The following is a 10,130-nucleotide window of genomic DNA, read 5'->3' as shown; positions in this document are numbered from 1 at the left end:
TGCACAGAGCAGGTAAGTATAACATGTTTGTAATTTAAAAAAAAAACAGTAATATCTCTTTAACTACTTCAGCCCCAGAAGATTTGGCTGCTCAATGATCAGGCCATTTTTTGCAATACCGCACTGCTCTGTTTTAACTGACAATTGCGCGGTCGTGCGACGCTATACCCAAACAAAATTGACGTACTTTTTTTCCCACAAATAGAGCTTTCTTTTGGTGGTATTTGGTCACCTCTACGGTTTTTATTTTTTGCGATATAAACAAAAGAAGAGCAACAATTTTGAAAAAAATACAATATCTTTTACTTTTTGCTATAATAATTATCCCACATTTTTTTTTCAAAAAAACAAATTTTTTCCTCAGTTTAGGCCGATATGTATTCTTCTACATATTTTTTGCAAAAAAAAATCACAATAAGTTTATATTGATTGGTTTGCGCAAAAGTTATAGCGTCTACAAAATAGGGGATAGATTTATGGCATTTTTGTTATTATTTTTTTTTTTCACTAGTAATGTTGGCGATCTGCGATTTTTATCGGGACTGTGATATTGCGGCGAACAAATTGGACGCTTTTGACATATTTTTGGGACCATTGACAATTATACAGCGATCGGTGCTATAAAAATGCACTGATTACTGTATAAATGTCACTGGCAGGGAAGGGGTTAACACTAGGGGGCACTCAAGGGGTTAACTGTGTTCCCAAGGTGTGTTCTATCTGTAGGGGGGATGGGACTGACTAGGGGAAGAAAGAGATCAGTGTTCATACTTAGTATGAACACACGATCTGTCTCCTCTCCCCTGAGAGAACCAGGATCTGTGTGTTTACACACACAGATCCCAGTTCTCGCTCTGTCACAAGCGATCGTGGGTGCCCAGCGGTCGGCGCACCCGCCGGGCACTCGCATCGGTGCGCCTCTTGTAGCGTGTACACACCCCTGGTGGCCAAAAGGCGATGCGACGTAAGGTAACATCGATTTGCCCAGCCGAGCCAAAAAAAAAATATTGCATGTACAGGTTATATTGCTTCTTAATTTCTATGTATTTATAATACTATGAATTTTGCATATCTTGCAGATATAGTTGGGGGCTTTTAATTTCACCATGGTGTGTTTTGAAGAGTTTGTGTACTATATTTCAATGGCCACAGCAGCCTTCTTCCCTCCCCTTCTTCATTCTTAATATTTCATGTATTATGAGTAGAATGTTGGGGGGTTTGTTGAGCGCTAATCAGGCTTTTTTGTACTTGAGTTTCATATTGACCTTTATTGGGAGCTCCTACCCCCTTCTTTTTTATAAGAAATAACTTTTGTACTTAGTGACAACGGTTTCACGTTTGTATTATTAAATGTTTTGTGTGGCTCGCTCGGCTCCTTCCCCAGCAATGTTATGGATCACTGAGGGTGTAAATTGCTGAATTGCTGCATGTGCAGTAGGCACAGGGGTCCAGAATTTCAACAGATACAGAATTTACTGCTATAGGTAAGCCATAACCCTAACTTTTTGAGAATGGAATGAGGGACACCAATTAGCAAAAGTCTGTAGGCATAGGACACACCCCTTGCCATACCCGCTTAAAGGAGAATTATACAAAAAAAATGATTAGTTAAACCACTACTATTCCTTTAGACTCCTTTCACACCAAGGGCGTTTTGCAGGCACAATAGCATTAAAAATAGCGCCTGCAATCCGCCCTCAAACAGCTGCTCCATTGTCTCCAGTGTGAAAGCCTGAGGGCTTTCACACTGGAGCGGTGCGCTGGCAGGACGTCAGGAAAAGTCCTGCCAGCAGCTTCCTTGGAGCGGTGAAGGAGCGGTGTGTCTACCGCTCCTCCACCGCTGTTTCCCATTGAAATCAATGGGGCAACGCTGGGATACCGCCGGCAAAACGCCGCTATTACGGCGTATTGCCGGCGGTTTTAACCCTTTCTCGGCCGCTAGCGGGGGGTAAAAGCGCCCACAAGTGGCCGAAATGCTCCGCAAATCCGACCATAAAATGAGTTTTACCGCCGACGCTATGAGCGGCTCGGTGTGAAAGGGGTATTATACTGGCTTTGGAAATTTACAAATGCAGCAATTTAGAAATTGAATAGAAAAGGATTTTACAGGTAAGTATGATGAAAAAATCCGATTTTCTTTTCATACAACATGGGACACAGAGTTAGGCTAATATTTATTATCTACTGGGAGGTCCTAGAGCAATATACTTGAGGGGAGGGAGACACCCTGCCAAACAATAGCCATCAGACCTTATATGGCAGCCCGCAGTACACTGCGGCCGAAAGTCGAATCCTCGGCTGCTCGAACATCCACTTCATAAAATTTTGTGAACGTATGCACCGAAGACCAGGTGGCAGCCTTACAAATCTGAGCCACAGATACCTGATGGCAAAAAGCACAGGAGGTTCCTACACCCCTGGTAGAATGAGCTCTCACCCTAAAGGGAGGAGCTTTACATTTCAGTCCATAGGCCTAAAGGACCAATTGACGGACCCAATTGGCCAGAGACGGCTCTTTAATTAGGCAAATTAGGCGATCGCCTTAGGCCTCGCCCCCAGAAGGGCCTCGCACTCGCGGCCACCTAATTTGCCTCAGGAGTGGAAGGAAATATTGGTCAGTGTGCCCAAGCAAGCCGGCGGGGTGAGCGGGCGGCTGGCACTGCAAACAGACTGACACCACGGCCGCCTGCATTTGATGGGGCACAGTGGCAGTATTTGATGGGCACAGTGAGGCTGAATTTGATGGGCACAGTGAGGCTACATTTGATTGGGCACAGTGAGGCTGCATTTGATTGGGCACAGTGAGGCTGCATTAGATCGGGCACAGTGGCTGCGTTTGATGGGCGCAGTGGCTGCATTTGATGGCGCCGTGGCTGCAATTAATGGGAACAGTGGCTGTGTTTGATGGGCACACTGAGGCTGCAATTGATGTTTCTTTTCCTGAATTTGTCAGTTTGTTTGCGCCTCCCCAAAAAATTTGAGCACCAGCCACCACTGGATGGGATCATCATTGTGCCGCTTCTCCTTACTTGTTGAATGGCAGGCTGAGGTCATGTACATTCCAGTCTGGGCTTCGAGGAAGGCCGTTGAATGAGGCTGGCTGTCGTTCAAACTGAAGGGCTTATTTTATTTTTAATGGGCTTTTTTTCTTTATCTTGCAGCAGTTCAGCTTTCAAAATGAACGGCAGGCAAACAGCTATTCACAACACATATGTAAAATGTTTCATCTACCAAAAGATTTATAAGTCTGTGCTGCAATTTTTGTGATTCATATTCCTCTGCCAGATAGTACAGCCAAAATGGTGCACCACCATCTCTATTACAGTTAAGTAATACAGCAGTGTTATTTACCTTCTCCCTAAACCTGCTGATAATGAAGAAGCATTACACTAATAAGTTATCAATTATGCTCATTCTGTTGTTATCATGGTCGCGCAGTCTCTGACCATCTCCTGTATCATTGTCCGCACAGTCTCTGACCGTCTTCTGTATCATTGTCCGCACACAGTCTCTGATCCTCTCCTGTATCATTGTCCGCACAGTCTCTGACCGTCTCCTGTATCATTGTCTGCACAGTCTCTGACCATCTCCTGTATCCTTGTCTGCACAGTCTCTGACCGTCTCCTGTATCATTGTCTGCACAGTCTCTGACCATCTCCTGTATCATTGTCTGCACAGTCTCTGACCGTCTCCTGTATCATTGTCTGCACAGTCTCTTTCCATCTCCTGTATCATTGTCTGCACAGTCTCTGACTGTCTCCTGTATCATTGTCTGCACAGTCTCTGACCGTCACCTGTATCATTGTCTGCACAGTCTCTGACCGTCACCTGTATCATTGTCTGCACAGTCTCTGACCATCTCCTGTATCATTGTCTGCACAGTCTCTGACCGACTCCTGTATCATTGTCTGCACAGTCTCTGACCGTCTTCTTTATCATTGTCCGCACAGTCTCTGACCATCTCCTGTATCATTGTCTGCACAGTCTCTCCTGTATCATTGTCTGCACAGTCTCTGACCATCTCCTATATCATTGTCTGCACAGTCTCTGACAATCTCCTGTATCATTGCACAGTCTCTGACCGTCTCCCGTATCATTGTCTGCACAGTCTCTGTCCGTCTCCTGTATCATTGTCTGCACAATCTCTGATCATCTCCTGTATCATTGTCTGCACAGTCTCTGACCGTCTCCTGTATCATTGTCTGCACAGTCTCTGACCTTCTCCTGTATCATTGTCTGCACAGTCTCTGTCCGTCTCCTGAATCATTGCCTGCACAGTCTCTGACCGTCTCCTGTATCACCGTCCGCACAGTCTCTGACCGTCTCCTGCATCTTTGTGGCGTGATTGTCTGTCAGCACCCTGTCTGTGGCTCCAAAGTTTGATACCGTGTTAGCCAGGTAAGAGTTTGCTTGTCATTACCATAATAAAACGATCTCCTGTATCATTGTCCACATGCAGTCTCTGACCATCTCCTGTATCATTGTCCACATGCACTCTCTGACCATCTCCTTTATCATTGTCCGCACACAGTTTCTCACCATCTCCTGTATCATTGTCCACACACAGTCTCTGGCCATCTCCTGTATCATTGTCCGCACAGTCTCTGATCGTCTCCTGTATCATTGTCCGCACAGTTTCTGACCGTCTTCTGTATCATTGTCCGCACAGTCTCTGACTGTCTCCTGTATCATTGTCCGCACAGTCTCTGATTGTCTCCTGTATCATTGTCCGTACAGTCTCTGACCGTCTTCTGTATCATTGTCCGCACAGCCTCTGACCGTCTCCTGTATCATTGTCCGCACAGTCTCCGACCGTCTCCTGTATCATTGTCTGCACAGTCTCTGATCGTCTCCTGTATCATTGTCCGCACAGTCTCTGACTGTCTCCTGTATCATTATCCACACAGACTCTGACCGTCTCCTGTATCATTGTCCGCACAGTCTCTGACTGTCTCCTGTATCGTCATCCGCACAGTCTCTGACCGTCTCCTGTATCATTGTCTGTATAGTCTCTGACCATCTCTTGTATCATTGTCTGCACAGTCTCTGACCGTCTCCTGTATCATTGTCTGCACATAGTCTCTGGCCGTCTCCTGTATCATTGTCTGCACAGTCTTTGACTATCTCCTGTATCATTGTCCGCACATAGTCTTTGACCGTCTCCTGTATCATTGTCTGCATAGTCTCTGACCGTCTCCTGTATCATTGTCTGCACAATCTCTGACCGTCTCCTGTATCATTGTCTGCACAGTCTCTGACCGTATCCTCCATCTTTGTGGCGTGATTGTCTGTCAGCACCCTGTCTGTGGCTCCAAAGTTTAAAACCGTGTTAGCCAGGTAAGAGTTTGCTTGTCATTACCATAATAAAATGATCTCCTCTATCATTGTCCACATGCAGTCTCTGACCATCTCCTGTATCATTGTCCGCAAACAGTCTCTGATCATCTCCTGTATCATTGTCTGCACAGTCTCTGACCATCTCCTGTACCATTGTCCGCACATAGTCTCTGACCATCTCCAGTATAATTGTCCGCACAGTCTCTGATTGTCTCCTGTATCATTGTCCACACAGTCTCTGACCGTCTCCTGCATCTTTGTGGCATGATTGTCTGTCAGCACCCTGTCTGTGGCTCCAGAGTTTGATACCGTGTTAGCCAGGTAAGCAAGGTATCATTGTCTGCACAGTCTCTGACCATCACCTGTATCATTGTCTGCACAGTCTCTGACCGTCACCTGTATCATTGTCTGCACAGTCTCTGACCATCTCCTGTATCATTGTCTGCACAGTCTCTGACCGACTCCTGTATCATTGTCTGCACAGTCTCTGACCGTCTTCTGTATCATTGTCCGCACAGTCTCTGACCATCTCCCGTATCATTGTCTGCACAGTCTCTCCTGTATCATTGTCTGCACAGTCTCTGACCGTCTCCTATATCATTGTCTGCACAGTCTCTGACAATCTCCTGTATCATTGCACAGTCTCTGACCGTCTCCCGTATCATTGTCTGCACAGTCTCTGTCCATCTCCTGTATCATTGTCTGCACAATCTCTGATCATCTCCTGTATCATTGTCTGCACAGTCTCTGACTGTCTCCTGTATCATTGTCTGCACAGTCTCTGACCTTCTCCTGTATCATTGTCTGCACAGTCTCTGTCCGTCTCCTGAATCATTGCCTGCACAGTCTCTGACCGTCTCCTGTATCACCGTCCGCACAGTCTCTGACCGTCTCCTGCATCTTTGTGGCGTGATTGTCTGTCAGCACCCTGTCTGTGGCTCCAAAGTTTGATACCGTGTTAGCCAGGTAAGAGTTTGCTTGTCATTACCATAATAAAACGATCTCCTGTATCATTGTCCACATGCAGTCTCTGACCATCTCCTGTATCATTGTCCACATGCAGTCTCTGACCATCTCCTTTATCATTGTCCGCACACAGTTTCTCACCATCTCCTGTATCATTGTCCACACACAGTCTCTGGCCATCTCCTGTATCCTTGTCCGCACAGTCTCTGATCGTCTCCTGTATCATTGTCCGCACAGTTTCTGACCGTCTTCTGTATCATTGTCCGCACAGTCTCTGACTGTCTCCTGTATCATTGTCCGCACAGTCTCTGATTGTCTCCTGTATCATTGTCCGTACAGTCTCTGACCGTCTTCTGTATCATTGTCCGCACAGCCTCTGACCGTCTCCTGTATCATTGTCCGCACAGTCGCTGACCGTCTCCTGTATCATTGTCTGCACAGTCTCTGATCGTCTCCTGTATCATTGTCCGCACAGTCTCTGACTGTCTCCTGTATCATTATCCACACAGACTCTGACCATCTCCTGTATCATTGTCCGCACAGTCTCTGACTGTCTCCTGTATCGTCATCTGCACAGTCTCTGACCGTCTCCTGTATCATTGTCTGTATAGTCTCTGACCGTCTCTTGTATCATTGTCTGCACAGTCTCTGACCGTCTCCTGTATCATTGTCTGCACATAGTCTCTGGCCGTCTCCTGTATCATTGTCCGCACAGTCTTTGACTATCTCCTGTATCATTGTCGCACATAGTCTTTGACCGTCTCCTGTATCATTGTCTGCATAGTCTATGACCGTCTCCTGTATCATTGTCTGCACAATCTCTGACCGTCTCCTGTATCATTGTCTGCACAGTCTCTGACCGTATCTTCCATCATTGTGGCGTGATTGTCTGTCAGCACCCTGTCTGTGGCTCCAAAGTTTAAAACCGTGTTAGCCAGGTAAGAGTTTGCTTGTCATTACCATAATAAAATGATCTCCTGTATCATTGTCCACATGCAGTCTCTGACCATCTCCTGTATCATTGTCCGCAAACAGTCTCTGATCATCTCCTGTATCATTGTCTGCACAGTCTCTGACCATCTCCTGTACCATTGTCTGCACATAGTCTCTGAGCATCTCCAGTATAATTGTCCGCACAGTCTCTGATTGTCTCCTGTATCATTGTCCACACAGTCTCTGACCGTCTCCTGCATCTTTGTGGCGTGATTGTCTGTCAGCACCCTGTCTGTGGCTCCAGAGTTTGATACCATGTTAGCCAGGTAAGAGTTTGCTTGTCATTACCATAATAAAATGATCTCCTGTTTCTCCTGTCCGCACATAGTCTCTGATCAACTCCTGTATCATTGTCTGCACAGTCTCTGACCATCTCCTGTATCATTGTCCGCACACAGTCTCTGATCATCTCCTGTATCATTGTCCGCACAGTCTTTGACCGTTTCCTGTATCATTCTCCGCACAGTCTCTGATCGTCTCCTGTATCATTGTCCGCACAGTTTCTGACCGTCTTCTGTATCATTGTCCGCACAGTCTCTGACTGTCTCCTGTATCATTGTCCGCACAGTCTCTGATTGTCTCCTGTATCATTGTCCGTACAGTCTCTGACCGTCTTCTGTATCATTGTCCGCACAGCCTCTGACCGTCTCCTGTATCATTGTCCGCACAGTCGCTGACCATCTCCTGTATCATTGTCTGCACAGTCTCTGATCGTCTCCTGTATCATTGTCCGCACAGTCTCTGACTGTCTCCTGTATCATTATCCGCACAGACTCTGACCGTCTCCTGTATCACTGTCTGCACAGTCTCTGATCGTCTCCTGTATCATTGTCCGCACAGTCTCTGACTGTCTCCTGTATCGTCATCCGCACAGTCTCTGACCGTCTCCTGTATCATTGTCTGCAAAGTCTCTGACCGTCTCTTGTATCATTGTCTGCACAGTCTCTGACCGTCTCCTGTATCATTGTCTGCACATAGTCTCTGGCCGTCTCCTGTATCATTGTCCGCACAGTCTTTGACTATTTCCTGTATCATTGTCCGCACATAGTCTTTGACCGTCTCCTGTATCATTGTCTGCATAGTCTCTGACCGTCTCCTGTATCATTGTCTGCACAGTCTCTGACCGTATCCTCCATCTTTGTGGCGTGATGGTCTGTCAGCACCCTGTCTGTGGCTCCAAAGTTTAAAACCGTGTTAGCCAGGTAAGAGTTTGCTTGTCATTACCATAATAAAATGATCTCCTGTATCATTGTCCACATGCAGTCTCTGACCATCTCCTGTATCATTGTCCGCAAACAGTCTCTGATCATCTCCTGTATCATTGTCTGCACAGTCTCTGACCATCTCCTGTACCATTGTCCGCACATAGTCTCTGACCATCTCCAGTATAATTGTCCGCACAGTCTCTGATTGTCTCCTGTATCATTGTCCACACAGTCTCTGACCGTCTCCTGCATCTTTGTGGCGTGATTGTCTGTCAGCACCCTGTCTGTGGCTCCAGAGTTTGATACCGTGTTAGCCAGGTAAGAGTTTGCTTGTCATTACCATAATAAAATGATCTCCTGTTTCTCCTGTCCGCACATAGTCTCTGATCATCTCCTGTATCATTGTCTGCACAGTCTCTGACCATCTCCTGTATCATTGTCCGCACACAGTCTCTGATCATCTCCTGTATCATTGTCCGCACAGTCTTTGACCGTTTCCTGTATCATTGTCCGCACAGTCTCTGACCGTCTCCTGTACCATTGTCCGCACATAGTCTCTGACCATCTCCTGTATCATTGTCCGCACAGTCTCTGATCATCCCCTGTATCATTGTCTGCACAGTCTCTGACTGTCTCCTGTATCATTGTCCGCACAGTCTCTGACCGTCTCCTGTATCATTGTCCGTACAGTCTCTGACCGTCTCCTGTATCATTGTCTGCACAGTCTCTAACCGTCTCATGTATCATTGTCTGCACAGTCTCTGACCGTCTCCTGTATCATTGTCCGCACATTCTCTGACCATCTCCTGTATCATTGTCCGCACAGTCTCTGACCATCTCCTGCATCTTTGTGGTGTGATTGGGGCCTCATGTCTAAGTTTTGCCTAAGGCCTCACAAAGTCTAGAGCCGCCTCTGCAATTGGCAATGGAAGCCTTGGAAGCTGCATGCCCCTTCTTGGGTCCTTTTAGTAAAACAAAAAAGGAGTCTGATCCTCGGATCTCCGCAGAGCTAAGAGAGAAAAAAGAAGTCAAAATAATGTCCTGATTTAAATGAAAGGCTGACACCACTTTTGGCAAAAAAGATGGAACAGGTTGTAACACAACCCTGTTGTGGTGAAGGATCAAGTATGGTTCCCTGCACAAAAGGGCCGACAACTCCGAAACCCTTCTAGCCGAGGTGATGGCCATCAGGAAGGCTAGCTTGCGTGACAGAAAGTCTAATGGAATTTCCTTGATAGGCTCAAATGGAAGTTTCTGTAACACAGACAGCACCAAGTTCAAGTCCCAAGGACACATAGGTGACCTAATGGGGGGAAGCAAATGAGTTGCCCCTGCTTAACCACTTCCCGCCCGGCCTATAGCAGAATGACAGCCGGGCGGTGGTTCAGTTATCCTGACTGGGCATCACATGACGCCCTGTAGGATAACAGCCGCCGCGCGCCCGTGGGGGGCGAGCATCGCGGCAATCAGTGGTGCGGTGTGTCAGTCTGACACACCGCTACACCGATCTTGGTAAAGAGCCTCCGACGGAGGCTTTTTACCACGCAATCAGCCATGTCCAATCACGGCTGATCACAATGCAAACAGGAAAAGCCGTTGATCGGCTTTTCGTCACTCGCGTCTGACAGA

Source organism: Aquarana catesbeiana, linkage group LG11 (assembly GCF_042186555.1).
Source record: "Aquarana catesbeiana isolate 2022-GZ linkage group LG11, ASM4218655v1, whole genome shotgun sequence".
Classification (NCBI taxonomy): Eukaryota; Metazoa; Chordata; class Amphibia; order Anura; family Ranidae; genus Aquarana; species Aquarana catesbeiana.
The sequence above is the reverse complement of the archived record's forward strand: the minus strand, read 5'-3'. Positions refer to the sequence as shown.